This window comes from Rutidosis leptorrhynchoides, chromosome 11 (assembly GCF_046630445.1).
Source record: "Rutidosis leptorrhynchoides isolate AG116_Rl617_1_P2 chromosome 11, CSIRO_AGI_Rlap_v1, whole genome shotgun sequence".
In the NCBI taxonomy this organism is placed as follows: domain Eukaryota; kingdom Viridiplantae; phylum Streptophyta; class Magnoliopsida; order Asterales; family Asteraceae; genus Rutidosis; species Rutidosis leptorrhynchoides.
The window spans coordinates 103,652,501-103,678,352 of NC_092343.1; positions in this window are offsets into that span (position 1 = coordinate 103,652,501).

Sequence of the window (25,852 nt, forward strand, 5' to 3'; positions counted from 1 at the left end):
TGTTAGCGTGGATTCTTAACAAAATTTCTCATAGTTAATTTATTTTTTTCTAACAAATTTTATTTTGTCCAATGTTTTCTTCATTATGCCACTTGTTGGATTCTGATAAGTCAAAATCCAAATATGAAATTGAATGAAAATGGTTATTCTATGGTGAACGGATTCGCATATCTGTGGATGTAAATAGGATAGTAAATGACTGTTGAATCAGATTCGAAGAATGTACATTGTAACTTATTAATGTGAAATCTAAATATTCCTCGGGTATTACCTACCCGTTAAAATATTTTCACCATTAACAGTTTGTACAAAAGAATTTTTAATTACAATCTTTATGAAAACATATATACATATATATTTTCTTCAGATGTAATCATGGGTTTAATGAGTCAATATGATATTAAACTCATTTGATTTACCATTAGAACAAGAATATATAATCTCTAAAACATTAAAGATTACATAATTGCCATGTCGAACGAAGATAAATGACGTAGAACGTCATGTAGAACGAAGATAATCGATGTAGGTCATCATGTAGTATGATGATTATGCTGGAGGTACAGACTGTAAGTTTGAGGCGTGTAGTGTTGAGGCTTGTGCTGCGGGTGTTGTTGTTGGTGGTACTGGTGTTGCCGGTGCTTTTGCTGAATCTGGTAGGTTTTGCACCATGTTTTCCAAATTGATTACTCGAGCGCGAAACTCGTTGACTTCTTCCATTACTCCAGGATGATTGTCGGTCGAAACGAGCGGATGAATAAGGTTTAGAATAGTGGATAGAATATAATCGTGTCGAGCTACTCTGGAAATGAGAGGGAAAATGGTATTACAAACAGGTTCGCCGGTAAGTGCTTTAGGTTCTTCGCCCAGAGGTGAATTCGGTTGGTGGAAAGGATAGCCTTCTTCGCGTCTCCATTGATTAAGTCGACTACGAACCCATCAGATGAATTGAGGATGGCTGATTGGTTGATTCATTCTGGTGACGCTACTTCAGGAACTTAGGTGAATTATCCAAGTCGGAATAGCTGTCGGGTTCCGAGGAACTTGAAATAGTGACGAATTCCATTTCGTACGATTGAATAAAGAATTTTTCAATAGGAAATGATTTCTGGCTATTGGATGGTATTCTAATTACATAGAATATATATATATATATATATATATATATATATATATATATATATATATATATATATATATATATATATATATATATATATATATATATATATAGAATAAAAGATTTCGTAGATTACGGAGGAGTTTACGGAATATGTCAGGCAAAGTCTACAGTAAGCAGATACGCTAAGATATGAATTAGCAGATACGCTATGATATGAATTTTATCTATACGCTATTCATGCAATCAATGCAGTAAGATGTGTCTAGACTAAGAATGATAAGCAGGTAATTTCCTAAGGATGGTAAGTAGATGATTTCCGATTAGAAATGATAAGCAAAACTTTTGACATGCAGACACGGTCGAGATTCAGACTCACTAATGCATCTTAATAACTATCTGTTAAACACACTAATGCAGACCTGGTTCGCTAAGACCACCACTCTGATACCAACTGAAAGGACCCGTTCATATACATTATAAACGATTCACAATAGTTGATTTCATCGCGAGGTATTTGACCTCTATATGATACATTTTACAAACATTGCATTCGTTTTTAAAAGACAAACTTTCTTTACATCGAAAGTTGACAGCATTCATACCATTTCATAATACATCCAACTATAATTAACTTAATAATAATATTGATGAACTCAACGACTCGAATGCAACGTCTTTCGAAATATGCCATGAATGACTCCAAGTAATATCCTTAAAATGAGCTAATGCACAGTGGAAGATTTCTTAATACCTGAGAATAAACATGCTTTAAAGTGTCAACCAAAAGGTTGGTGAGTTCATAAGTTTATCGTAAATAATAAAATTCATCATTTTGATAGACCACAAGATTCAAATACAGTACACCTATCTCGTGTACGAAACCATTTTTCATAAAGCTTAGCAGAGTAGGTTCGTATCCTTTTCTCCCATGTAGGTTGCCTCGCGATTTTTAAATATCGTACACATATCTCGTATACAAAACTAATACACATAACCTGTGTATAAAAATCATTCTCTCGATACATAACATTCATTACGATTTCATTGCTCAACATGGTAACCGACCTTAACATATAATGCGCATCAATAATATCCCCAAAAATAGAACATCTCGTCTGTATAATATATAAACTTCAAAGTACTAAACACCACGCCCACTAGCTCTTCCGTCTAGTGAACATTCTGGGTAGGGGTGTTAAACCCGGTAGCTACCTTTAGGATTCGCGTGAATTAGGGCCATACCCATTTCTAATTCTTAGGTTACCAAGCAATAATAATCAGGGGAAATAACGTCCAACTAATTCAATAATAATCCACAGAACTTCTGTCTGCATAATAATTCATTCGAGGAATGTTTTGCTTGTGTCTATCTCGTCAAACATTTATAAAAGCATTTCATGTATTCTCAGTTCAAAATATATTTCAAAAGCATTTAATAAAGAAGTTGTAAAGAACATCGCATGTATTCTCAATCCCAAAAATATAAAGAGTAAAAGAGAGCAAATGAACTCACTATAATGTATTTTGTAGTAAAAATACATATGACCACATTGAACAATGCAGGGTTGGCCTCGGATTCACGAACCTATATCTTTCATATATGTATTAAAACATATTCTTGTACTCGATTAAATATATATATTATTATTAGTGATGTAATTGTTTTATTTATAAATTTATAATTTTCATTATTTATTTATATATTTTTATTTTGTACAGAATAATATTAATATAGATAAATTATGTAATTTAGATATATTTTTGTATATATAATTTTTATTTATATACTTATAACCTTAACAATGCCATTAAAACTTTAATAATAATGATATAGATAATACTGGTAGTAATAATGATAATGTAAATAATGATAAGAATGATAGTTTTTATAGAGTTTTAATAATTATATGATAATACTAATATTTAATGTCAAATGTTAATTCTAATACTAACAATAATGATACTAATAATATTATTAATAATAATTATTACTAATAATACTTATGTTAATACCAATAATAATACTAATAATCATAAAATGATACTTATACTAATATTAATGAAAATAATAATAATTTTTATTATTTTCATAATAATCATAATAATAATCATATTTGTTTCTAATATTATAGTAGTAGTAAATGATAACTTTTATAAATACACTTTTATTAGTAGTAGTAGTAGTAATAATAATAATAATAATAATAATAATAATAATAATAATAATAATAATAATAATAATAATAATAATATTTATAATACTAATAATAATTATAATACTAGTAAAAATAACACTAATCAATCACAATAATAACCATAATAATAACAATCTTGATAACAACAATAATTATAATTATAAACATAATAATACTAAAAATAATAATAATAATAATAATAATAATAATAATAATAATAATAATAATAATAATAATAATAATAATAATAATAATAATAATAATAATAATAATAATAATAATAATAATAATAATAATAATAATAATAATAATAATAATAATAATAATAATAATAATAAATGAGAGTAACTACCTCATAAAGCCCTTTCAAAAAAAAAAATGGCTGCTGCAAGAATTGAACCCGAGACCTCTAGTATAAGCACAAACACCCTCAACCATACTTCTGTCCCGTCATTTCTGATTTATACCATAATTTTATTTATTTAACCTATAACGAATCTGTGTTATCTCTTTCATCCAATTCAACTTGCCCAGATTACTTAATCAAACCATGTTATGATTTTACAAATTTGAATTAAGTCTTAAAATTGAATTATAAACATATTATTGTGGGGTTTTTAAATTAACAGCTAATAAATAAAAAAACAAAAAAAAAAAACAAAAGCTGTCGTGATGAACACAACAACTCATACTTTGATTTTAATTTTAAAAACGTTTCAGATGAAAATTATAACATGAATTAGGTTGCAAATCACTCCTAGAAACTTTTGAAAACATCAATTGATCAAAAATCTTTAAAACGAATTCGAATTTTACATAAATAAAACTGTTTGACTTTTGAAGATAATAGTTTGACCTCAAAATTCTTACTTAATATAAGGAATTGGAATTTAAGATTTTTCAAAAAGATTGCTTGAAGAATTCCTAACAGGATTGCATTAACACTTTTTGAAAATTCATTCGAATCGAGCATTTGGTAAAAAAAAAGTATTAAGAACAGGGCATCGACTGTTCTTGCTTCTTTCTGCTTAAATCATAAATTGATACACAGAGTTCTAATTGATGATTGATAATGACAGAGAGAGTACTGAGTGAGTTAGCTAACAACACAGAACAATTTGGTTGATTTATGGTGCAATTTGGTCGACAACTTCCAAAATCAGAAACAGAAAAATATAAAAAAAAAGTACGATTCCTAACAGAATTTTTGTTGTATCTGTAATTAAATCCTTGATTGGTACTAATTCGAAGACATGAAATCAATTTGCCACAGATAGACAAAGATGTGCAACAGAATACAAAGTTTTTATCTGCTTTTATATATATACGGTATTTATATATTTATATATGAGTATATCTTTTTTATATATGTATATGTATTTACATATAAACTTGTATTTGTATAATTATACATCAATATATATATATATATATATATATATATATATATATATATATATATATATATATATATATATATATATTAAATATATAAAGAAACATAATATTATTAATTATACAAATATTATTATCTAATATTAATAAAACAAATAATATTAATATTAATAGAAATAATAATGATAATAATATTGATAATATTAATAATAATAAATTGTATTATTTTATAATAACTATAATAATGATAATGATAATAATTTATAATAATATAAATTCCTAATATTAATACCTTATAATAATACTAAAAATAGTAATACTAATAATATTATTATCAAGTATATTGATAATTATTAATAATAATTTTAATAATGATATTAATAATAATAATAATAATAATAATAATAATAATAATAAGTAACAATAATAATAATTACAAATGATAATAATATTATTAATGATAATAATAGTAATACTAATTATAATAATGCTAATATTATTAATGTTAATAATATTAGTAATAATAATACTACAACCATTTATATAACTAATTTACATTTATAGGTGATATATGATATTAATAACACTAATATTAATTTTAATATTAATATTGAAAGTAATAACATTATTATTATAATAATTGTATATATGATTAAATCTAATATGTTGATAATTAAGTACTACTTATATTATATAATATCCTAATTGAATATTTAATATGTATATATGTATGTATGTATATATATATATATATATATATATATATATATATATATATATATATATTATGTATGATACAATATATTAGTTATTAATAGAAATCTTTAATATATATATATATATATATATATATATATATATATATATATATATATATATATATATATATACTTTTATATAGATTCATAATAATATTATATATATATATATATTTATATATGTTTATTGTAATAATAATTTAATTATTTTGTTTGTTATCTTACATTTTTAATTCTAATTGATTAATGTATACTTTTTAATTATTATATATACACACTTATGTGTGTATATATATATATATATATATATATATATATATATATATATATATATATATATATATATATATAATTACACATTGGTTCGTGAATCGTCGAGAGTAGTCAAAAGGTAAATGAATTCATGTAAACGGTTCAAAAATTTTGAGACTCAACATTACAGATCTTGCTTATTGTGTCGAAATCATATAAAATTATGTTTAAATTTGGTCGAAAATTTCCGGGTCGTCACAGTATAATCTCAATAATCAACTCATATATTGCTTGATCTTGTGTTACTAAGCTTATGTGAATTCGCAAGGTAAAATTGAATTAAGAATATCTACTAGTTTAAACAACTTAAGTGATAACAATTTCTGGAAAACAAGGGCCATCTAAGCATAAAGAGGATTAGATAAGTGAACACTATCCATCATATTGATTAATTCTCATTTCTTAATTACTTGTTACTTGTTAACTTTTAGTTTGTTTATTGCAAAGTTAGTTGATTAGTCAAAATCTCTAGCAACACCCCCCCCCCCCCCCCAATCAAACAAAACCCCTAGGATAACTATTAGTTTCAAATACATAATCTACACCACTCTCTCGAGACGAACTTGATAAGAATACTTGCATTAAGTACTATAGCAATCGGGTTTTAAGTGCTCGATAGATTGTGCGTGCTTTTTGTGATATTTGAATCTTGTATAAATTTAAGGAGTTATGTATGGTATATCCTCGCCGCATCAGTAGTGGTTTTTGCTTTAAAGCTATGGAGACATTATTTATACAGTACGCGCTGCGTTATTTGTACAGATCACAAGAGTTTACAGTATATCTTTTCTCAGAAAGAGTTGAATATGCGACAGAGACGGTGGCAAGAATTAATAAAAGATTATGATTGTGAAATCCGCTACCATCCGGGTAAGGTAAATGTAGTCGCTGATGCTTTAAGCCGAAAAGGATCCATTGACAATGTGAAATTTATGCTAATTGAAATTGTATCGGATCTGATTAAGCGATTAAAGATGATGCAGTTAGAAGCCTTGAGGGATGAACATTTAAAATCCGAACTTTTAGTCAAGAGAAAGAATTATTTAACTGACGATTCTCGTGGATTAAAAACCTTCAACAATCGAATATGGGTTCCTTTACTCGGAGAATTGAGGGAATTAATTATGAATGAGGCGCACAAATCAAGATTATCTATCCATCCTGGAAGTACAAAGATGTACCATGATTTGAAAACCATGTATTGGTGGCCGACAATGAAGAAAGACATCGCGCATTTTGTAGAAAAATGTCATATCTGCACCCAAGTTAAAGCTGAACATCAAAAACCCTATGGATCGTTACGTCAATTAGAAATTCCAGAATGGAAATGGGAACATATAACGATGGATTTTGTAACTAAGTTACCCTGAACCCAGAAAGGACACGATTTGATCTGGGTGATTGTTGATCGATTAACCAAGAGCGCACACTTTTTGCCTGCTAGTGAAACTACAACGTTGAGTAAATTAGCTCAGTTGTACATAAATGAAGTTGTAGCTCGGCATGGGATACCATTATCTATTGTGTCAGATAGGGATTTGAGATTTGTATCTAACTTCTGGAAGAGTTTACAACAAAATTTGGGTACTCGTGTTAATCTCAGCACAGCGTATCATCCTCAGACGGACGGTCAAATTGAACGAATTATTCAAACGTTAGAGGATATGTTAAAAGCCTGTGTATTAGAATATGGTGGGTCATGGGATTCTCACTTACCATTGGTAGAATTTACATACAATAATTCATATCATTCGAGTATCGACATGCCACCCTACGAGATGTTGTATGGTAGACGATGCAGAACTCCGACTTGTTGGTTAGAGGCCGGAGAGAAACAGTTTGCAGGTCCTGAAATTGTACAACAAACCACTGATAAAGTTGCAATAGCTCGAGAAAAGTTAAAATCTGCCAGAGATAGACAGAAAATGTACACAGATCCTCGTCGACGACCGGTGACATTTTCTGTGGGTGAACGTGTGTACCTGAAGGTGTCGCCATGGAAAGGTGTAATTCGGTTCGGTAAATGCGGAAAATTTGCTCCAAGGTATATAGGTCCATTTAACATCAGGCAGATATTGAACGATCAAACCGTGGTTCTGGATCTTCCTGCAGAGTTAGCTGGCATTCACGATACGTTTAACATATGTTATCTTCGTAAGTGCAAGGTAGACGACGAAAGTCAGATTCTACCGTTGCAGGACTTAAGGGTTGACATGAATAAAAAGTTAGTTGAAGAACCAGTCTGGATTGTTGACAGAAAGGTTACCAAGCTACGTAAGAAACAGATACCGGTACTTGTAGAATGGAAACATAGTTTGGGTTCTAATTTGACTTGGGAAACGGAAGAGCTAATGAAAGCTAGATACCCTCCATTGTTTGACCTGGACCAGATTCCGAGGACGGAATCTTCTTAAGGGGGGTGGATTTGTAACAACCTCGAATCGGGCCTAGCGGTAAATGACATTTTATCCTTAGTTTATATTAATTTATTAATATTAGTAATTTTAATAATTATGGTTTAATAATTATTTGATTAGTTAGTTGTGTGGGCTTTGTGATAAGGGTCACATAACAGGTTTTGTTATGTGAATTGGACCTTGTTAGGGCCACCTAATGAGGTACATTGAGTTTTAGATAACTGGTAAATACCCGTGTGATAGACGGGAGAGGTTTCCTCATAGTGAAGAAACCCCTAATTGATATATATGCTCAGTACGTTCTTTCCTTTCTTATTTTAGTAACATAAAACCTTAAAAAACACCTACAACTTCCAAATTCATAAAATCAAAAGTGTAAATCCAAGCCTTGTGAATTCGTTTAACTGATTCTCTATGATTCAAGTAATCAAACAAGGTAAATATCCCTGAATTTGATGAATTTAAAAGTGGGTTTTGGGTTAAAATGGGTTTTGATGAATTTTGAGTTTGATTCTTGATTAATTGTGTTTGTTATGCTTGATTGATGTTAGGAATAGTTTATATAAGTGATATGTGATATTATTGAGCCTTTGAATCGACCAAAACAAGCAAAAATCGAGTTGTTGGGTCAAAAACGCGAAAAACAGCGTGCTGGAGCTGTTCTTCAGCTCCCACACGAGTGACAGGTCACTCGCACGAGTGACCACACTTTTGAGGGTCAACCACATGTATGAGGACTCACTCACATGAGTGAGGCCTCAGCCACGCTTGTGAGCACCGGTCAGATTTGTGGAAACTTGTTTTGGTCATAACTTTCAAACCGTAACTCCGTTTTCGATGAATAAACTATCGTTGGAATCGTCTTGAGGTGTAGTATCCAATGATAAGGTTTTAAAATACTAAATCAAACTTTAAGTTGGGTGTAAAAAGCTCGAATTGCAGTTATGCTGCTGTTCTTGCTCAACCGTGCGAGTGGGGTACTCACCCGTACGGGTGAGGTGTCCAACCGTGCGTGTGAGCTACTAAATCATGAGAGTGGACTTTAAAGTCACTCGTGGGTGTAGTTTGTCAGTCATGTGAGTGAGGATACTCATCCGCACGAGTGAGCTGGTCAGTCGCACGAGTGAGACCCTACCCGTGCGAGTGATAGGGTTTGTATGATTGGGTCAAGTGCAATTCTGACCCATTTACTGTATTGATGTGTTTATTTCTTCTGATGTATAATCTGATTGAAATGGTTACTAACTATAGAAATGATATTCTCAGGTGATAAAGGAAAAAGTGAAGGCTCAGTGAAATAAGACTACTGAGTTCTAGTATTTCCAGGTAAGTGGGACTATCCTAATGTTTATAAGTATTTAGTAGTGGGTTATGCTACTATTACCTTGGCTTACTCACCTGAATACTTAGTATATGATATACTGTGCTATATTATGTGACTTGTTATGGCCATCCTGGATGCCGACTACGGGTTAGTAGTCTGGTAGTGATATTGCCGATTGCGGGTTTTGTAGCGGCAACTGGCTTACATGTGGGGCATCTATGGTTTTGTAGCTATGCCAAATTTGTAAGTTGGGCAAGAGGCAGGAATGAGTCTTTCTGGTTCAGGAATTACTATTCGCGTAGTATAGTTGAATGATGCACCACCTGCATCTGGATACTATGCGAGGGAGACAGTAATTGGAATTATCGGTATACTCCAGCTTGATCAATTGAAGTTAAGGGCCCGGCCAGGCCGTCGATCCTCTTGTTATCAAGACCTTGTTTGTGTATTGGCTAGCTTGATGCTATATGCTTATACATGTTAGGACTGTACCATTCACTTAGCCTTGTGCTAACCCCTCACTTACTCCCATGCAGGTAGACTTGTATGCTAGGGTTTGTGACGACCCAGGAATTTCTGACCAAATTTAAACTTTATCTTTAATTAATTTTGACACGATAAGCAAGTCTGTTAAGTTAAATCTCAACAATTTTGAACTGTTTCATATATTCAATTGACCTTCGACTGTTCTTGACGATTTACGAATAACTATCTATAAACGAATATGGATATATAAATAATTATGTATAAAAATAATTAATCAAAATAATAATAAACTATTTTATGCAATTGATGTTATAGATAAATATGTAAAATAATATACGTTGTAAGGAAAACTACTATGTATTATAAATATATATATAAATTTAGAGACATGAAAAGTCATACATTAAAATTGTTATAATATTATTATTACTAATATTATTATTATTAATATCTTTATTATTATAATTAGTAGAAAAATTATAATATTAGTATTATTATTATTAAAAATTATCATTTTATTTAAAATTATTACTAATCATTATTTTTATCACTCTTGTCATTTTTCTTATTATTATTAGTATTATTTTGGTATTACTATTTATATTATTATAAAATAATATTACCAATATTATTATTATTAATATATTTATTAATAATTAATATTAAATAAAAATTTAATTTAAAAGCTAAATCATTGATACGAAGTCTGCTAGATATTCCAATCAGTTAAATACAAAATATAGAGACAAATAATCAATCAATTCTGTTGCCATGTGATCCAGCTTTATATTTTTTTTTCCCTGGTTTCTTTCTCTAATCGAATATTTCCAGTCTGAATATTATTATATGTCGATATCCTTGATCACTAAATTACATTTCAATCAACTTTTGCTACTGTATCAATCTATCTACTTTATATCTATTCTATATCTCTATATTTCTACATACATACATAAACACATATACATATTACTTATAGGAGAATCACAATCTCAGACCACTATCACCCTTGAAGCACCACGACAACACACCACTGTCGATCACCACCACTTAACAACCATCCTGAACCATAACAATCCACCACTGTTTGCTGTCTCTTTCTATTATCTATTTTGAATTACTCACAAAACCACCCATTCCATCGGCCACTACAGTGAGAACCATCATCATCGATTTTCTGTTTCTTTCTTCTTGTAACAAGCACAATTACATCTTTGTAAACCATATCAACCACCACTACCACTTGCATATACTGTACTACTTCTTGTTTAGTCACCCAATTCAACATCACTTCATACCATCATTGATAGTTGCTGTTTTGATTCGGTTCACAGCAAGACCACAAGACTACCACCAAAGCAGTATCGTTGTTGTTATCATCACATCAACCTGATGCCGTTATTACACGTCAGCCTCACCATCACCTTGGGTAAGAACCTACTAACTTCCTGTTTGTTCAATGATTAAACCATCAACCACCATCAAGAAGTATCCAACGATAACATTATAAACCCTACTTCTGCAAATTTCCTTCGACTGCTAACTGCTGTTTACTTCTTATATTAAACCAAACATACTACCATCTCTCTTCTTTTTCTCTCTATATTTTCTTTTTCCTGCAATTCATGACTACCAGTGGTATCCGTTTATGTTTCCTCTTTTGTTTAATAAAATCAACAATCAACCTTCAACACAATCACATAAACTATTATGCTACTGTTACGTATTTGTGTATCTGATATCCAGCCGCTATGTTATCAGTTAACTACTGCTTTTAACGACTCTAACTCCAATCACTTTATTCGAAACCACATCAAACTTCACGTCACAATATTCTGCTGCAGCTATATTGCTGCTTATGTTCCTGATAAAAACGAAAATATTGATTATGATGGTGAAGATAGAGACGTTGGACTGTGATAAGAGATAATGATTATATTTATGTAGACGTTAACCTCATTAGCAGTAAAGTTAAACCCGTTGAACTTTTCTCACAGGCTGTATGTCACTAAAATAAAGAACCGACAGTTTTTCAACCTAGTGGACACTTATAAGATTTGGACCATAAAATACTACTTAGGCTTGTGTAAGCTGGGCTGTATATATTTCTCGATTGGGCTGCTCGATTTACTAACCTCACACCTCACGTAATTGTTTCTATTTTGAAACTCAGACTCACATCATCATCATTAACTTGTACCTAGTACTACTACTATTATGTTTCAAAGCTCAACTCCCTTGCTAGTTCCTGCTTATGATCAAACCATAATCATTAAAACCGGTTTCCTATGTTGCTTAAAACCCATCCATAACACCACTATCGCAACCTTCAATCATGCCGTTTCAAATTATTTTTTTTCCTGATTTCTACTTGATTTTAATCCCAAACAGAAATCATTCGAACCATCACTTCTGCTAATTAGTGTTTGATCAAAGAACTTACAACCAAAAACCCTACTCATTCGAACTTCTGTTATTTTCCAGATTCAATTCGCACCTCAAAAATTAGCAAGGCATACTACTGCTCGATTGATTGTCTCTTTTTCTAGTTCCCGTTCAATTTAATAAGTGGGCGATGATGATGATAACTTAATGTTACATAAAATAATAAACGTGATCTTGATATAGAAGATGATGTTATGGTCGGGTTTAGATGATGATATGTTGAGGACGCTTGGATTTTTTTTCCTGTTCCTTTGATCGAATCTCAACTACGACTGTAACTCCTGCTTTGTTCAAGTTACCTAGGCCAAATTAATGGAGTGGGCTGAGATTAAAATGGGCCAAGAAAACGGAGTTGGGTCGAGATCCATGTTTTATGATGGGCCGAAGACAATAGATTAAATATAAATGGGTTTCATATTATATTAAAAAGACAGAATTGGATGGGCGTTTTAGGGTGTTAGCGATTAAGCGAGAGGTCGCGGGTTCGAGCCCGAGCTATGGCATTTATTTTTGTGCTTATTTTGAAGGTAGTCTCCTTTTATTATTTTTATTATTTCTATCTTTATGTCTTATTATAATTATAATTATAATTATAATTATAATTATAATTATAATTATAATTATAATTATTATTATTATTACTATTATTATTATTATTATTAATATTAAAATTAACATTATTATTAAAAGTATGATTTTTAATATTATTATCATAATTATTGTTATTATTACAAATAAATATTATTTTACAAAAATACATTACAAGTATATTAATATTACATATTACTATATTTTTATTATTAAAATGATATTGATTAAGCTATATATAAAATATATTAATTAATATATATATATATATATATATATATATATATATATATATATATATATATATATATATATATATATATATATATATATATTATCATATAAACTTTAAAAATAAATTTCCATTTTTTTAAACTACTTTAATAAGTATTTACTATATTAATATTAGTAAATGTATTATGAAAATAAATATTAACTACTTAAAATATATAGAATAAATATAACTTAATTATTAACATAATATATATATATATATATATATATATATATATATATATATATATATATATATATATATATAACTTGTTTGAATGTTATTACGTGTTTTAATATACATAACTGATATAGGTTCGTGAATCCGAGGCCAACTCTACACTTGTTCAATGTCGTCATATGTATTTTTACTACAAAATACAGTATTGTGAGTTTCATTTGCCTTTTTACCCTTTATATTTTTGGGCTGAGAATACATGCGAAATTTTTATAAATGTTTTATGAAATAGACACAATTAATTGAAACTACATTATATGGGTGAATGATCGAAGCCGAATATGCCCCTTTTGCTTGGTAACCTAAGAATTAGTAAACCGATCTACTAATTGACGCGAATCCTAAAGATAGATCTATTGTGCCTAACGAACCCCATCCAAAGTACCGGATGCTTTAGTACTTCGAATTCATTTTTATCATGTCCGAAGGATTTTCTAGAATGATAGGGGATATTCTTATATGCATCTTGTTAATGTCGGTTACTAGGTGTTCACCATATGAATGATTTTTGTCTCTATACATGGGACGTATATTTATGAGAAATGGAAATGAAATTCTTGTGGTCTATTAAAATGATGAAAATGAATGATTACGATAAACTAATGAACTCACCAACCTTTTGGTTGACACTTTAAAGCATGTTTATTCTCAGTTATTAAAGAAATCTTCTGCTGTGCATTAGCTCATTTTAAGGATATTATTGGGAGTCATTCATGGCATATTTCGAAAGACGTTGCATTCGAGTCATTGAGTTCATCAAGATTATTATTAGGTCAATTATAGTTGAATGTATTATGAAATGGTATACATGCCGTCAACTTTCATTGTAAAGAAAGTTTGTCTTTTAAAAATGAATGCAATGTTTGTAAAATGTATCATATAGAGGTCAATTACCTCGCGATGTAATCATATGTTATTGTATTCGTTCTTATGGATTAGGATGGGTCTTTACATGTGGTATCATAGCGGTGGTCTTAGCGAACTAGGTCTTGCATTAGTGTGTCTAATTAGTAGTTGTTTAGATGCATTAGTGGGTCTGGACTTCGACCGTGTTTGCATGTCAAAAGTTTTGCTTATCATTCCGTGTCGAAAATTATTTGCTTATCATCCTTAAAGTCTAGACACGTCTTACTGCCTCTATTGCATAGACAGTGTATAGATAAATTCATATCTTAGCGTATCTGTTATTGTTACCTTTGCCTGACAGCTTCCGTAGATTCCTTCGTAACTTATGGGATTTTAGTATTATATATGCATATGTAAATTATGTATTGCAGGGTACTAATCTACATCCTATAATCTATTTCTTATCGAAAATCCTTCATCTGATCGTACGAGATGAATCCCTCAACCAGTTCGAATTCCTCGGATTCCGACAGCTATTCCGATATGGATGTTCACCTAAACTCCGAAAGCAGCGTCACCAGAATGAATCAATCAATCAGCCATCCCCAATTCATCTGATGGGTTCGTAGCCTCCTTAATCATTGGAGACAAGAAGAAGGTGATCCCCTTCATCCACCACATTGCCCTCTTGGCGAAGAACCTGAAACACTTACCGGCGAACCTATCCGAAACACCATTTTCAGCCTCATTTCCAGGGTATCTCGACACGATTATATTCTATCCACAATTCTAAACCTTATTCATCCACTTGTTCCGACCGACAATCATTCCGGAGTAATAGCAGAAGTCAACGAGCTTCGTGCTCGAGTTGTAGCCTTGGAAAATATGGTGCAAAACGTACCAGCTTCAGCAACATCACCGGCACCAACAGTACCACCAACAACCCAAGTTTCAACATCACATGCCATAACATATCATTCTGTACCTCGAGTATAATCATCGTTCTACATGACGTTCTACATCATTTATCTTCGTTCGACATGGCGATTATGTAATCTCTAATGTTTTAGAGATTATATATTCTTGTTCTAACGGTAAATCAGATGAGTTAATATCATATTAACTCATTAAATCCATGATTACATATGAGGAAAATATATATGTAAGTATATTTTCATAAAGATTGTAATTAAAAATTCTTTTGTACAAACTGTTAATGGTGAAAATATTTTAACGGGTAGGTAATACCCTAGAAATATTTAGATTTCACATTAATAAGTTACACTGTACATTCTTCGAATCTGATTCAATAGTCATTTACTATCCTACTTACAAACACAGAAGTACGAATCCGTTCGTCACAGAATAACCATTTTCATTCAATTTCATATTTGGATTTTGACCTATCAGAATCCAACAAGTGGCATAATGAAGAAAACATTGGACAAAAATAAAATTTGTTAGAAACAAACAAATTAACTATGAGAAATTTTGTTAAGAATCCACGCTAATGAAATCCTAGCTAACTGTTCCTAGCTAATTGTTAATTCCGCATTACATTTTAATTATCGCAATTTATTTATCGCAATTTAATTATCGCAATTTATTTTATCGCAATTTTAATTCTCGCAATTTTATTTATCGTCATTTAATTTCTGTTATTTATTTTACGCACTTTATTTATCGTCATTTAAATACCGTTATTTACGCATTTAAATATCGGGACACGTATACAAGGTTTTGACATATCATATCGACGCATCTATATATATTATTTGGAATAACCATAGACACTCTATATGCTGTAATGATCGAATTCGCTATACAGGGTTCAGGTTAATTCTTAAATAATATATATACTTTGAGTTGTGATCGAGTCTGAGACATGTATATAATAGGTCACGACATGTATTAATTAATTCGAATATAATATATTAAACTATATATGAATTGTTGAATTACTAATTGTGGATTGCTAACTGTGGACTAAAAACATTGGACAATTAAAATGAATTAAAATATTGATTATAACATATGAAACTAAACATTTCTTCAAATTTGCCACTTGATCTCATCTTAAACCTCATTTGTATCTTGACGATTACAATCTGCGATTCAAACCTTTCATAATTCTTGAAAACACTTCAATCGATAGGATGAACCAACCGCACTTCATCTACAGAAGAAGAGATTGATGCACATAGTTATGCACCTGAAAACACGCGGAACCTGTGTATACATTTAACACATGTCTGTACTAGCTCCTTTGGCATTGTTATTACCAAAAATAACATTTCAACTCTTTTTCAAATTAGCCAATTTTGTCGTAGCTTCATCAAATCAACTTCAACTTCCATTCGAATTAGCCTTATTATAACCTCGATATATAAGTTTGCATGTCGTCATCGTTACCGGGGAACCGTTTATATTCCGCAACATTAGCAGTAAACTTACCAGCAACTTCAATGAATTTGGACTTTCTGAAAAATCATTATATTCATTGAAACCCCATCGTATATTCATCTATACCCTGTAACAATAATTGCCATTCCAATTACCGAGAATCAGCAATAAGTATTTTGAATCTCGTAGCCTTTTTACATCAATAGTTATATGTATACATATAACAATTATCTCCTAGAATTACGATCTTCAATTCTGAATTTTTGAAAAGCACTCAGCCTACGAATCAATACATTGAACTTTGAAAAAGCTGAATGAAGCAGCAGAAAACTGTAGGCAACCGTAAACGACCTTAATCGTCGAAAGTTTGATGATAACGAATAGTATGTTGGAAAAGCTCAGAAATGTTGGAACTGGAAAACGGATTGAGCTAACCACGAAGGAGACCAAGGACAAATACAAGGACCATACCCTATATTCAAAGAATCCAGGTAATTCAGGATCCGTTGAAATCTTTAGAGAATATCTTGCTCCGAAGTCATGTTAAAATTTTGCGGAAAATTTTTCTTCATCAACCTTCGAACTTGGAAATTCTAAAATATCATCATAAATATCTTCGATATTTCTGAGGATGTTTTCATAAATATTCTCATCCGAAATTATATATCTTTCTGTGCTTCCTGTGTTTCATTATATTGGAAACTTCTGTAAAAATTAAGTTTAATTTATGAATGAATTCTGGAGAAATGTAAAGAAATTGATGCATGAATTAGTATAAAATAATGACACTTCATCAACGAGATTATATTACAGTAAGTCATGCTGAGTTTCTAATGAGACGTGTTGATTCACAGATCATAACGTTATCATGTGCCATGTTACGTAACTCTTTCATTCTGGATTAACTTCTGAACATATCAAGAAAGTGTATTCTTGATAGTTCTATTCTCAGTGATTCAGGTAATTTGACAAATCAAATCATGCGATTACATTCTTTCTTGTTTAGAACATTAAGTTCATTCAAAGTTCCATAATTACGAATTCTGGACCGTTACTGGCTTTACTAGAGACCGAGAAGATAATAAAAAGGCAAATATCTCCAAAATATAAGAGAAAATATAAAGCCCAATAACAATACGGAAATTACAAACCGTAGATATTAATACGAATAGCAATATAAAGACACAGTAGAATTAAGAATAGTATCACCCCAAGGTAATAGTAGAAGAAAACAGATTTTTCTGGTGGAAGATTGAAAAGAAGGATGACAGAAATGATAATTAGAAAAATATCAAGGATTAGAAATGGATTAAGCCTTTTCACAATCTTTTGGATGTATGAGGTAAGAAGGAAGGTATAGGAATGGTGAGAATATGGAACGGAAGAGTTTAATTTATAATGGAAATATCAGACAGAGTAATAGTGGCAGATCACCGTATTTAATATTAGAGATTTTAACTTCCTTACTCGCCGAAGAATTAAATCTTTTAGATTTCGAAGATTTCCTCTAAATCCCTTAAATTCTGGAAATCAACCGTGACTATATCACCGGTTAAGACGAACTTGCATTTACTCATTTCTTTCTTTTGTGATAACTTCACTTACACTCTTATTATAATCGAATTGTTTTATCCATATTACTCAATGATGATAAAACTCTATTTATCAACTCATATTCGTCATGAAAACATTTTTATTGTTAGCCCACTCAAATTTCGGGACGAAATTTCTTTAACGGGTAGGTACTGTGACGACCCGGGAATTTTCGACCAAATTTAAACTTTATCTTTAATTAATTTCGACACGATAAGCAAGTCTGTTAAGTTAAATCTCAACAATTTTGAACTGTTTCATATATTCAATTGACCTTCGACTGTTCTTGACGATTCACGAACAACTATCTATAAACGAATAAGGATATATAAATAATTATGTATAAAAATAATTAATAATTAATCATAATAATAATAAACTATTTTATGCAATTGATGTTACAAATAAATATGTAAAATAATATACGTTGTAAGGAAAACTACTATGTATTATAAATATATATATAAATTTAGAGACATGAAAAGTCATACATTAAAATTGTTATAATATTATTATTATTACTAATATTATTATTATTAATATCTTTATTATTATAATTAGTAGAAAAATTATAATATTAGTATTATTATTATTAAAAATTATCATTTTATTTAAAATTATTACTAATCATTATTTTTATCACTCTTGTCATTTTTTTTATTATTATTAGTATTATTTTGGTATTACTATTTATATTATTATTATAAAATAATATTACCAATATTATTATTATTAATATATTTATTAATAATTAATATTAATTAAAAATTTAATTTAAAAGCTAAATCATTGATACGAAGTCTGCTAGATATTCCAATCAGTTAAATACAAAATATAGAGACAAATAATCAATCAATTCTGTTGCCATGTGATCCAGCTTTATATTTTTTTCCTTGATTTCTTTCTCTAATCGAATATTTCCTATCTGAATATTGTTATATGTCGATATCCTTGATCACTAAATTACACTTCAATCAAGTTTTGCTACTGTATCAATCTATCTACTTTATATCTATTCTAGATCTCTATATTTCTACATACATACATAAACACATATGCATATTACTTATAGGAGAATCACAATCTCATACCACTATCACCCTTGAAGCACCACGACAACACACCACTGTCGATCACCACCACTTAACAACCATCCTGAACCATAACAATCCACCACTGTTTGCTGTCTCTTTCTATTATCTGTTTTGAACTACTCACAAAACCACCCACTCCATCGGCCACTACAGTGAGAACCATCATCATCGATTTTCTGTTTCTTTCTTCTTGTAACAAGCACAATTACATCTTTGTAAACCATATCAACCACCACTACCACTTGCATATACTGTACTACTTCTTGTTTAGTCGCCCAATTCAACATCACTTCATACCATCATTGCTAGTTGCTGTTTTGATTCAATTCACAGCAAGACCACAAGACTACCACCAAAGCAGTATCGTTGTTGTTATCATCACAACAACCTAATGCCGTTATTACACGTCAGCCTCACCATCACCGTGGGTAAGAACCTACTAACTTCCTGTTTATTCAATGATTAAACCATCAACCACCATCAAGAAGTATCCAACGATAACATTATAAACCCTACTTCTGCAAATTTCCTTCGACTGCTAACTGTTGTTTACTTCTTCTGTTAAACCAAACATACTACCATCTCTCCTCTTTTTCTCTCTATAATTTTTTTTCCCTGCAATTCATGACTGCCAGTGTTATCCGTTTATGTTTCCTCTTTTGTTTAATAAAATTAACAATCAACCTTCAACACAATCACATCAACTATTATGCTACTGTTACGTATTTGTGTATCTGATATCCAGCCGCTATGTTATCAGTTAACTGCTACTTTTAACGACTCTAACTCCAATCACTTTATTCGAAACCACATCAAACTTCACGTCACAATATTTTGCTGTAGCTATATTGTTGCTTATGTTCCTGATAAAAACGAAAATATTGATTATGATGGTGAAGATAGAGACGTTGGACTGTGCAAAGAGATAATTATTATATTTATGTAGACGTTAACCTCATTAGCTGTAAAGTTAAACCTGTTGAACTTTTCTCACAGGCTGTATATCACTAAAATAAAGAACCGACACTTTTTCAACCTAGTGGACACTGATAATATTTGGACCATAAAATACTACTTGGGCTTGTGTAAGCTGGGCTGTATATTTTTCTCGATTGGCCTGCTCGATTTACTTACCTCACACCTCACGTAATTGTTTCTGTTTTGAACCTCAGACTCACATCATCATCATTAACTTGTACCTAGTACTACTACTATTATGTTTCGAAGCTCAACTCCCTTGCTAGTTCCTGCTTATGATCAAACCATAATCATTAAAACCGGTTTCCTATGTTGCTTAAAACCCATCAATAACACCACTATCGCAACCTTCAATCATGCCGTTTCAAATTATTATTTTTCTGATTTCTACTTGATTTTAATCCCAAACAGAAATCATTCGAACCATTACTTCTGCTAATTAGTGTTTGATCGAAGAACTTACAACCAAAAACCCTACTTATTCGAACTTCTGTTATTTTCCAGATTTAATTCGCACCTTAAAAATCATCAAAGCATACTACTGCTCGATTGATTGTCTCTTTTTCTAGTTCTCGTTCGATTTAATAAGTGGGCGATGATGATGATAACTTAATGTTACATAAAATAATAAACATGATCTTGATATAGAAGATGATGTTATGGTCGGGTTTAGATGATGATATGTTGAGGACGCTTGGATTTTTTTTTTCTGTTCCTTTGATCAAATCTCAACTACGGCTGTAACTCCTGCTTTGTTCAAGTTACCTGGGCCAAATTAATGGAGTGGGCTGAGATTAAAATAGGCCAAGAAAATGGAGTTGGGTCGAGATCCATGTTTTTTGATGGGCCGAAGATAATAGATTAAATATAAATGGGTTTCATATTATATTAAAAAGACAGAATTGGATGGGTGGTTTAGGGTGTTAGCGATTGAGCGAGAGGTTGCGGGTTCGAGCCCGAGCTATGGCATTTATTTTTAGGCTTATTTTGAAGGTAGTCTCCTTTTCTTATTTTTAGTATTTCTATCATTATGTCTTAATATTATTATTATTATTATTATTATTATTATTATTATTATTATTATTATTATTATTATTATTATTATTATTATTATTATTATTATTATTGTTATTGTTATTATTATTATTATTATTATTATTATTATTATTATTAAAATTAACATTATTATTAAAAGTATGATTTTTAATATTATTATCATTATTATTATCATAATTATTTTTATTATTACAAATAAATATTATTTTACAAAAATACATTACAAGTATATTAATATTACATATTACTATATTTTTATTATTAAAATAATATTGATTAAGCTATATATAAAATATATTAATTAATATATATATATATATATATATATATATATATATATATATATATATTATCATATAAACTTTAAAAATAAATTTCCATTTTTTTAAACTACTTTAATAAGTATTTACTATATTAATATTAATAAATGTATTACGGAAATAAATATTAACTACTTAAAATATATAGAATAAATATAACTTAATTATTAACATAATATATATATATATATATATATATATATATATATATATATATATATATATATATATATATATATATATATATATATATATATATATATATATATAATCATATAAACTTTAAAAATAAATTTCCATTTTTTTAAACTACTTTAATAAGTATTTACTATATTAATATTAATAAATGTATTATGGAAATAAATATTAACTACTTAAAATATATAGAATAAATATAACTTAATTATTAACATAATATATATATAAACTTGTTTGAATGTTATTACGTATTTTAATATACATAACTGATATAGGTTCGTGAATCCGAGGCCAACTCTACACTTGTTCAATGTCGTCATATGTATTTTTACTACAAAATACAGTAATGTGAGTTTCATTTGCCTTTTTACCCTTTATGTTTTTGGGCTGAGAATACATGCAAAATTTTTATAAATGTTTTACGAGATAGACACAAGTAATTGAAACTATATTATATGGGTGAATAATCGAAGCCGAATATGCTCCTTTTGCTTGGTAGCCTAAGAATTAGTAAACCGATCTACTAATTGACGCGAATCCTAAAGATAGATATATTGGGCCTAACGAACCCCATCCAAAGTACAGGATGCTTTAGTACTTCGAATTCGTTTTTATCATGTCCGAAGGATTTCCCGAAATGATAGGGGATATTCTTATATGCATCTTGTTAATGTCGGTTACCAGGTGTTCACCATATGAATGATTTTTGTCTCTATGCATGGGACGTATATTTATGAGAAATGGAAATGAAATTCTTGTGGTCTATTAAAATGATGAAAATGAATGATTACGATAAACTAATGAACTCGCCAACCTTTTGGTTGACACTTTAAAGCATGTTTATTCTCAGGTATTAAAGAAATCTTCCGTTGTGCATTAGCTCATTTTAAGGATATTATTGGGAGTCATTCATGGCATATTTCGAAAGACGTTGCATTCGAGTCGTTGAGTTCAGCAAGATTATTATTAGGTCAATTATAGTTGAATGTATTATGAAATGGTATGCATGCCGTCAACTTTCATTGTAAAGAAAGTTTGTCTTTTAAAAACGAATGCATTATTTGTAAAATGTATCATATAAAGGTCAATTTCCTCGCAATGTAATCATATGTTATTGTATTCGTTCTTATGGATTAGGACGGGTCTTTACCGGGTTTTTGGGAGGAGCTTGCTGTTTTGATGGATATGTTTGAAGAACAAACTCTGATGTCTTTTGTATAACATAATAATAGTTGTTTAACGTAATGCCTGATAAATTATAATAATCGTGTGATATTGTAAAACTTAAGTATTATATGTATAAAGTTTCCGCTGTGTATATTTAAAAAAAAATGGACGGTGTTACACTGGCTATCGATTATCATACCATACATGAAAAAAATTTAAATTAAACAAAGCAGATAAATGTGAATATAGCAAATTTGATGATTCTGGTAAAGGCGTTATAATTTTTTTATATCTTGATGACATGTTAATCTTTGGGACTGACCAAAGTCAAGTTAATTTTAACAAAAGAATTTTTTTCATTGAAGTTCTCCATGAAAGATATGGGGGAGGTTGACGTTATCCTTGGTAAAATGGACTTTCTATTTCCCAAATCTCATTATATTTGGGGGGGGGGGGGGTGTTGAGAAAGTTCAGTTGCTTTGATTGTACTCTTGTAAGTACACATGTGGATCCAAGTGAGAAGCTTATGCCTAACCAAGGCGAAGCTGTACCACAACTTGAGTTCTCTCGGGTGATTGGTTGTTTAATGTATGTCATGACTTGTACAAGACCGACTATTGATTTTGTTGTGCAAAAATTGAGTAGATATACTAGTAATCCTAGTACTCATCATTGACATGTAATTAAGTGGGTACTAAAGTATCTGAAAAAAACTATGGACTATATTTTAACTTATAGTAGGTTTTCTTCATGAATAGATAGATAGACCGATGCGAGTTGGATAACCAATGCTGAAGATCATACTTCAACAAGTGGTTGGGTGTTCTTTCTTAGGGATGTACCATCTTATGGGCTTCCAAGAAACAGACATGTATTATCAACTCAATGATAGAATCTAAGTTTGTTGCTTTAGCTGCTGCTGGTAAAGAGGCAGAATGGCCTAGAAACTTGATTCATGATATACCATTAGGACCTAAATCTATAGCTCTTATGTCTGTCTGATCAAGCATAAAATAGTCCAAAGGGGTTGGGTCTATGCAAGATCAACAAATAAAGGAGGATTTAAGGGTTTTTTTGAGTTTAACTCTCCGGTCCGGAGCACTATGAGCAACCCTAATACATGATGATGATCTCAGAAAGGTTGGTTACACAAAACCCACCAAAATTCGGGTTAGCCGGATTTTATGGCTCGGGGACGGTGTTAAGGGCTGAAATCGTAAAGAGTGCAAAGTGATTATTCCGGGTGCGCGGGTTAGATCATATAGTTAATATCTTTAATGATGATTGTATGCTGAGAGGATAGTATTTTTTGGAATGGTTTTAGCTCGAGTTGTATCTATTTATATGTGTGAGCTTTTGTCCCTTAGTGCCACGTAAGGAGACAAAAGGACGTACTAGTGCCATGCTGTTTATTCTTGTCTTTTTATTCTATAAAGCTGCGAAAAGGTACTTCCATTATCTTAGTGTTGTCCCCCAACGACCTGCTGGCATTTTCCAACCGTTACACAGTTTGTGGATCGTGCCAATCTGCTGCAGTGACCTTTGTGTTTCAGCACCAACATCGAATATCGCTTAACTTTTCGTGTACATTTTTGGTGGCGATATTTTACCTTGTGCAATCGATGTGCAACTATGCACATCATTAAGATCTTGCGCAACTGATGCGCAATAATGCACATTATTAAGGCCTTGCTTAACTGATGTGCAACAATGCGCATCATTAAGTCCCCCCAGTTCTATATTACGTGCAATTTTTGCGCGTAATGTTGAACTCTAATCATGACATAAAAGGCGCCGAGAGATGCATTTATGCTAAGGTGGTTTTTTTGGCTTGTCAGTCTGCCAGTAAATGAAAAGCTGTCAACTCAACCGTCACCTTCGCATGTTTCCTGCCATCTATCAGATTTTCCTCCGCTGGATTTGCGACACGTGTATGGTGATGATGCGTTTTCTTCTTCCCATATCTTTTATTCAAATTTTTCCCTATAAATAACTCCCTTCCCCTTCATAAAATCTTTTACCGCTTATAAATCTTCTTTTATTTTCTCTCTTGCGCATTTAATCAGCGCTCTTTTTTACTTCATTTACTTTGTTCCTACGATCATCAGGTTAGAATTCTTATTCCTGTTTCTTTGTTGTTTTATTAAAAATAATGTCTTCTCCTACTTCTGTTGTTGAAAGCAAATATGTCGATGAAATCTCTTCCGTTATTACCTTCGATGATCTTATCAATATTCTGAGGGAGTATACCCTAATTCACGCGCTGAAACCTGTAGTTCCTAGGCATAAACAGCGTGCCAACGATCCACCTTCTAATAAAGTTGTTTCGTATTCAAAAGTTGTGAAATACGGAAACATTCGCTATCCTTCAACTTACTTATTTCTATCGGTACTTCATTATTTCAGTATCGGCGCTAGGCAACTCCACCCTTACAGTGCGTGCTACATTTAAGCTTTTGAGATGTGGTGTAGGGGCATAATTTTGTCCCCACAATTAATCTGTTTTAGAACGTGTATTCTTATTAGCCACACGAAAACGGTTGGTATTCTTTTAGAGAGCGTGTTAAATTTGTTGAGTCTACCAAAGCTGGTATGTGCGAGAAGTGGAAGAATTCCTTATTTTTTGTGGATCATTCTTTCATT